At 35.0% G+C, this 7753-nt stretch overlaps 1 protein-coding gene across 2 annotated transcripts in view; it reads left to right on the forward strand.

Moving 5' to 3' along the window:
* LOC102677890 (tyrosine-protein phosphatase non-receptor type 13-like) overlaps positions 1 to 7753 on the forward strand; it is a 158438-nt gene that overhangs the window by 67728 nt on the left and 82957 nt on the right. The gene's annotated exons all lie outside the window — the stretch shown is intronic.

The following is a 7753-nucleotide window of genomic DNA, read 5'->3' on the forward strand; positions in this document are numbered from 1 at the left end:
AAAACAAATGTTGCCGAAGTGTTTCTAAGATGAAATTCTTCCCGTCGTCTAATGTTGCAGAAAGAACGCGAACAACAAATGGAAACGAGAAAGAATACGCAAGAAAATAGGTGTAGGCGGGTGAAAGAAACAAAAGAAAGTGGGAGGTTATGAAAAGAGAGAAAGAGAGAGAAAGAAAACGGAGAGCGACGGAGAAAGAATAAAAGAAGGATTAAATGACTAGGGGAAGAAAGGACGAAACGATAGAAGCAGGAAGCGGAGGGGAGCGAGAGAAAAAATGTAGAATGATGTGAAGATGGCAAAAAGCAAGTAAGAAAGAGTGAGTCATTTGTTCGGCTTTATATCTGGCGTATCGTGTTAGTGTGTATATGAGTGTAAGAGATCTCGAAGATTGAAATATCGATGTTGAACAGTGAGATCGCTCGGAGAAATAAATTCGAGACCTGCTATTATTTACTAAAAAGCGTACGTCGAAATAAATGTACAGATATTTTTCTCTCCGCGGGGAGAGAATTCATTGTTGGATAAAAGAAAAGTAAGTATATTAAAATGGGGACAACCATAATTTACTAAAAAAAAAAAAAAAAATAGATATTATTTTTACATCGAAAACGAATTCTCTGTTCGAATAAAAAAATTATTATTATTAAATTACGACAAAGAATAGAATTTCGAAAGATCTTTAAAAAGTGAAAGAAATTTTTCTCTATATTTTCCTTTCCAGTATAATATATACTTACGTTCTTCGTATCAACAATTTAATCCATGTGATTTTTCAAAAATTATAATAAAAATCATGCAAAACATTTACACATCTAAAAAAATTCGCACGCGTTTATTTGTTTGTATAAATTCGAAAAAACTCGAAATAACTTTGCAATTTCTCGAAAGTTAGCAGCGTTACACTTGTCAAGCAACAAACCGACAAAAATTGCTCGAGGGAGGGAAAAATAGTTCGAGAGAAAAGGAGAAACGAAGGAGGGGAATAAAAATGGAGGAATGGTTTACCCCTCTCTCTTCCCCCTCGCCCTTCCCTTCGGCTGAATTTTTCATTTACACTCGCTACTCAATTACGCGGAGGATTTATCGCGTTAAAGCATATTTTGCAGCGGACAGGGCGAAGCACCGCAAGGCCAACTGCAGGATAAGCTTTGGCTAAATAATTGCACCGTGTCGCGACGCACCTCTGGAACACTTCTCTTGGAGTCCTTTTCTTTCCAGTCGTTCTTCTCGTTCCATCCAACCTCTCCACCCTTTCAAACATCGTGGAAAGAGTTTAAGCGTCTCCTCCTCCTCCTCCTCCATCTCCTCCTTCTTCTCCTCCCCCTCCTCTCGCGCTGCTTCAGTTTATGCCTCGTCTTTCGAGTTGGTCTTTTAATTTAATTACGAGCAGAATCATCTGTACGTGATAGTCTAAGGAGGCAGACTTGGCGAAGAAAATTCGAATATTTCTTGCGTTTCGTTCCAAGAATTTGTGATCTTGGAAGCACGATCCCTGAGATTAGATTGAGGGTTTATGTTGAAGAAATTTAAGAACGAGATAGGTTTTTAAATTTATTTTGTTATTCATTCGATTCTTCGACGATTCTTGATCGCGAAATTCGATCAATGATTTGTGAGAAACGAAGGGTGAATGTGAAATGAAATAATAAATTCATCAGAATTTCCTGATGACATTTCGTCTATTGATCGATGTTGATACGAAGTGGTCCATCATTTGTGATAACATTTCATGTTATGGGGATAGTTCGCGATTTGATTTAGATCGATCGTTTCAGGGATAACTTGGATATTAACGAGCTAACGTTTCATTTTTATTCGTACTTTTATTTCAATAAACATATATTGCATCTTTAAATGAATAAATGTTATAAAATAATATTATAAATTATAACAATATTCTTCTCAAATTATGATAATATTCAAATATTGGGCTTCTAATTTTCAACAGTTATTCCCATTAATTGTTTAATTAATGCAAAAACGATACATCGTGCATCAATTTCAATGCAAAAAAATAGAACACTTAAGAGATAGGGGTGCACACAGAGGACACGTGTCAATTTTACATCCCTCTTTACGTAACGCTAGGTTTTAACGACACGTAGATTTATACTAACAAATTTATACGTGACACAATTCTCGACAGCAACTTGTCATCTAGTTCAAAAAAAAAAAGAAAATAAACATGAAGGATGTTAAACGTGGACATATACGTTATCTGTCAAATCCACGTTCTAATACTAATAACCAATTTTTTTTTAAACGCAGATACGACAAAGAATTACTATAAAAAAAAGAGTTTGTTGAATAGACAATGTGTGTTTAAAATTCTTTTCAACAAGCAAAATGTGAAACGTGTAAAATAATCACTATAGAAAGTTAAATTATTTTCCTAAACAAAATTTCTCATATTTCAAGTTTAAACGACACATAGGATCATCAATATTACAATTTTTTTCATTCTTAAATATTCACTTCTAGATGAAAATTTCTACATTTCCTTTGCAAGTGTAGAATTTAAACTAAGAAAAAATAATAGAAAAAGATATTACGTCAAGCTAATCTAATTTTATAAAATATTTACTAAAAGGAAATTTATTCGAATAATTGTCTTTATTAATTCAACATCCGAATCTTATATTATATTATCATTCTAAATAATGGAAAATTATGTTAAGAATACTCGTGCAATCAAGTCGTTCCTAATTCTACAAAGTATAATATTTACCTTAAGGAATTTATTTAAATAATCGTCAAACGTGTTTCTATCACTACCGGTTCTAAATTTCCCAATAATAAAATTCCAAACGATATTCTTATATCAATTACAAGCAAAAATAAAAAAATTCTCTCGGCGGAGAAAATGAAAAATTAAATTCCATATCTCAAAAATATAATCTGTGTTTTAATAAATCGAGAGAAGAGAATTGAAGGAAGGATCGAGCGGGCGACAGATCGAAAGAGATTCGCGATGGAGGATCGGCGTCACCTCTCCGACTCGTTTTTCGGCGTGTGATCAAAACCTGTACGGTTACCAAAATGCCGCCGATGGAGAATGCGCTCCTTAGGACCGCGAGTTATTTTAAGAGAACTGGTTTGGTCGCCGTGCTATATTTACTTTTCTCCGCCACGCCAAAGTCATTGACAGCGTCCTCTTGCGTGGTCCTCGCCATCCTCGTCCTTCGAATTTCGTCTCCTCGTCCTCCCTCTATCATCCATTCCTCTCAATATTCCTCCAACCTGCATCCATTCCTCTCAATATTCCTCCAACGCGCGTTTATCTTCGCGCGTTATCGAACGTACATCATCCATCACTTTCGATAATTCTTAGGCTGAGAAGACTAGAGAGAGATTTGAAGACGCAGCTCGAGAGAACAATGGGCCAGAAAGGGTAATTTTTTTTAAGAATTCGAAGATGCGCTCGAGGACGTTGAACGATAGATCGAGAAGACAATGGAGATTTTAAACCCGAATTCGATTCTCAGCTTCATTCTTGCGGGAAGCCATGCGCGGGTTGGATACTTGCGGGGTTTTAACGTGTTTAACCGCGTTCAATTGTATTGTATGCAGATTCGCTTTGATATTTTATTCGTTAGCTATAGACAGGAAAAATAATATTATTAGTTTTGGAGGTACTATTATGATATCGAATCAATTTTAACGTAATATAATATATTTGATGTAATGATTATCGTGGCAAGCGTTTCTCTCTTTGCGTATTCCCTTTCTGAGAGAGATATTTGATTAATAATTTTTTAAATAATCGTTTGTTGCGATTCATTACATTGCGACGCGAGAAAAACGATTTTTGATGATTTGAAACGGTAATTTTACACCTCGTGTGAATTCGTTTTGGAGATAAAACAAGGATCCGAAGAAGAAGGCAGCGTTAATTTTATCTAAACCGAATTGCTTTAACCGGGGTACTTTAAATTCCAGGTCAACAGGGTAAAACTGTCTTTGTTATTTTCGTAAACGTTTATTCTCGCTTTGCCAGATATTTTTAGCCGTGACTCCGCGCTAAACACCATGCAACTTACTACACCCTGTCATAGCTTGTGCATCCGGAATATTGTTCCGTCCGAATTTATACGAAATTAATGCCACCTTGCCGAGTCTCGAGAACGAGAAATTCGAGACTTTATAACGCGAGTTAACCGGAGTCGTTGTAAAATTTCTGGAAGTACGTATATTTAAAGCTTAAAGCTCTTGTTATATACGTGTCTTGGACCGAGATAAATTTCTTTCGCGGGGGAAAAAGGAATAAAGGAGATTGAAAAATAAAAATAAAAGTTTGGGGAGGAAGAAAAATATATATATATATAAAATAACAAATATTATCGTCAAATATTTCGATGTTATTTTAATTTTTTTTTTATTGCAGGTAATATTTCAACTATAAACGAGCTGCAAAATATAACATCTTATCGTAAGTACCTAAGAGGTAATCTCACAATCAGTTTAGAGATTTTTTTAATTTCACGCTAAATTAAGATTCCCATTTTACCTGGTCTGATTTTCTGTTAAATTAAACGTAAATCCAAACATTTATTATTACATTTCTATAAAACACTTATAATATTGCTCGTGATATAATCTTAATCGTCAAAATATCAATCGAAAAATAATTCTTCCTTTAAATTATAATTACGATGATTCAAAGCTTCACAACACAGAAAATACATTTCTATTATAAAAGAAATGTACTACGTTAAAATCAGAATAAATATACATTTCCGCTCGAATAGGTTAGTCGAACTCGAAATATTCCAAATATCCGCCTTTTCAATTCGTTCGATTTTCGAAAATCCAACCAATCGCCAAACTCGACACAAACGAAATCGTCGCCCGAAACGCAACTACTCTCAGCAACGCGTCGATTGAAATAATTCGCGAAAATTCGATTCCATTAGGCGGCGACGAGTTGGAGAGCGCCACGGATATTTAGTTATTACGTTAGAATCCGGGCTTCGCCACGTAGTTTAAACTGTCAACGCAAGGCTTCCTCGGGGAATTCGCCGATTAAGTCGGTAATGAGCGAGATGTGTGTCACGTTAAACTCGGCTGGATACTCCGCTTACGGCCACGTCTCGGAAATGAATTCCTATCCGGGGACGTAATTCGCGGGGAGGAATTTAAATCGGGATAAATGGCGATTAATACACGTCTAATTAATATTTGCATCAAGATGTTTGCGCGGGATCGTTCATCACTCGCGGTGATATCTCGCTTTCAGATATTTATCGATCTTCTCGAGCGAGACCCGACGCTTTAAAATGCTCGCTGTTTAAACTCGCCGTTGTTAAACACCCGCTCAACTTTCCATCCTAAGTGTTCGATTACGATCCAGTTTTGCTCCTCCCTCCCCTCCCCTTTTCTTATTTCGTTTCTGCCGTGAATAACGCGGATAACGGATGGAAAAATTTATGCTTTTATGCTTTTCGACCTCGAAGGAGATAACTTGGCGATTTAATATCTGTTCCAGTAACTTTTTCTTTTGTGAAACTTCTTCGTGTTAAATTGTTTTAATATCAACATAGAGAGTTGTTTTCTCGTTTAATTTAGTTAATAATTTCTTCTCTCGATATATTTTAATTTTATTCCTATTGTATTTAAATATTTGTTACGGGTAATCTTAATGTCGATATATACATCGATTTAATTATACGTAATACGTGTTAATATATTTATGAAATTTAAGGAGGGTTAATTGTAGAAGCGAAACAAAAATTGATGTATCTATCTCTAATGCGTTTCGTTTAATTTAAGCAAATTTAAATTGCTTAATAATTTAACAGTTAAGTAAGATATCATAAATTTTCGTAAAATTTGATAAATATCTTAATTCTTACAACGGTGCAAAACGTTAGGTAAATTGATTCGAAAGAAAATCATCGTGGTTCGAGCGAAAATTCGAATCCATTGCCTTTCTCTCGCTCGATACCTCATTACGAGGATAAAACGATTATTGATGCAATGTCGTTTGAATCTCGCGCCGCCTAAAGGCATGTACCGACAATGCGCATGGCGTAGTAATTTATGTATCGAGCTCGTGACGGTCTAGTTTCACCATTATTACGTTCCTGTATTTTTCCCGTATCCTTTCCTTTCCTCTCGTCTTGCCGCATTCTGCAACGATTTCAACGTCACGGTATTTGACATGACGATTTTATTGTTCGAAAACAATGGAATTTATATTCAAAGTGAATTAATGGATGGAATATTGCCATTTCTGTTAAATGGATTCTGCTCTCCGCTATGCTCTATTTCTAGACGAATATAGTTAAATGAATATTCTTCAATAGGTTCTTTTTTTTAGTTAGGTAAAATCTTTCCAAATTTTTTACAGAAATTGTTTATAAATTATACACAGAGAAGCGTAACAACAATTCAACATTCTTATAAATAATAATTCAAACAGAATACAATAAATAAATCGTTTTTCTTTTTTTCCTTTTCTTTTCTTTTCTTTTGTTCGCGAATTAGAAATTCTTTGAAAATCGAACGAAGAATTCGAATCATTCTTAAAATCAAACTAAGTTAAAAAAAGAAGAAGAAAAAAAAGTTAGAAACTCTCTCTTCCACTTTCTACTTACTTTATACCTTCTAATTAATTCGAACGTACAATTGTCGAGGCACGCACGTTTCCAAGCCATCCTTTAATTATCGAAGATCAACGTTTCGTGTCGAAATTCACTGTGCAACTGCAACAGGAATCGCATCGTTTCCACGAAACGCAATACGGTTGAACGTATTTCTGGTATGTCTCACTGTTCTTCCGGAACACTTTGAGGCTCGCTGCGACGCGTTTTCCCGCACGTGCATGCGCGCTTGCGATCACATGGGCCCCACGTTGTAGCGAAGTGAATCTCGAGCCGAGGTAAATGCTCGATTACACCGAACCGTTCGAAACCGTGTTCCCGTAACGAGTAAAGTCGTATACGAGGAAATTTGGAGGAAGCGCAGCTGTCGAACCGTTCTTGTGACACGTTTCCAATTTTACATGAAACTTCTAATTGCGGGGCGAATAACGAACTGTGTTATCGAGGAAGAGAAATTTTGGAAGTAATTAAAAATAAATTAAGAATAATTTCTGGAATCTTTGGTTCTGCATAAGTCGAAGAATCGTTAATGAATGCAATTTTTTGAGTGTAATATTTGGAAACAATGCGATTATTTGAATAGATTTTTTTTTCTGTTGGAAAAGTGTCATCTTTTTTTAGTGGAAAAAGAAAAGAAAGTTTCAAATCATCGTTGACAAAATTTTGATTATAAATTGTTTCTTAAGAAAATATTCGACGAGAAAGAGGCTTCTCTGCGAAACGGCGACGAAAGATATGTCGCGATAAGAGAATTGATCGAAATCTCCAATTCAGCAATGAAAGAAAGTTTACCGTGAAATTTGTAATTGTAATAATTAGACGATGGGTAAAGATTATCCAGTCGTAGTTGAAAATGAAATAACGTAAAGGATTAGAAGCGCTGCTAATTAATTGAGAAAAAAATAATCAGAAAAAAAGAACATATCGGAATAATTAATTATATTCTCTAGATGGAATCAAATTACATCGAGTGAAATTACTGTTTGATTCGAGGAGCGCGGTTAATTAACTGTCCAGAGAAAAGATTTTTAATTATCGAGATAAGGATTCAAAGACAAATAACGAATTTTCTGAATGTGAACGAGATTCGAGAGAAATACGAAAGAGTGTTTTTTTTTTCTTTTTCTTCTTTTTTTTTTTTTTTTAAT

This window comes from Apis dorsata, unplaced genomic scaffold (genome assembly GCF_000469605.1).
Source record: "Apis dorsata unplaced genomic scaffold, Apis dorsata 1.3 scaffold_194, whole genome shotgun sequence".
In the NCBI taxonomy this organism is placed as follows: Eukaryota; Metazoa; Arthropoda; class Insecta; order Hymenoptera; family Apidae; genus Apis; species Apis dorsata.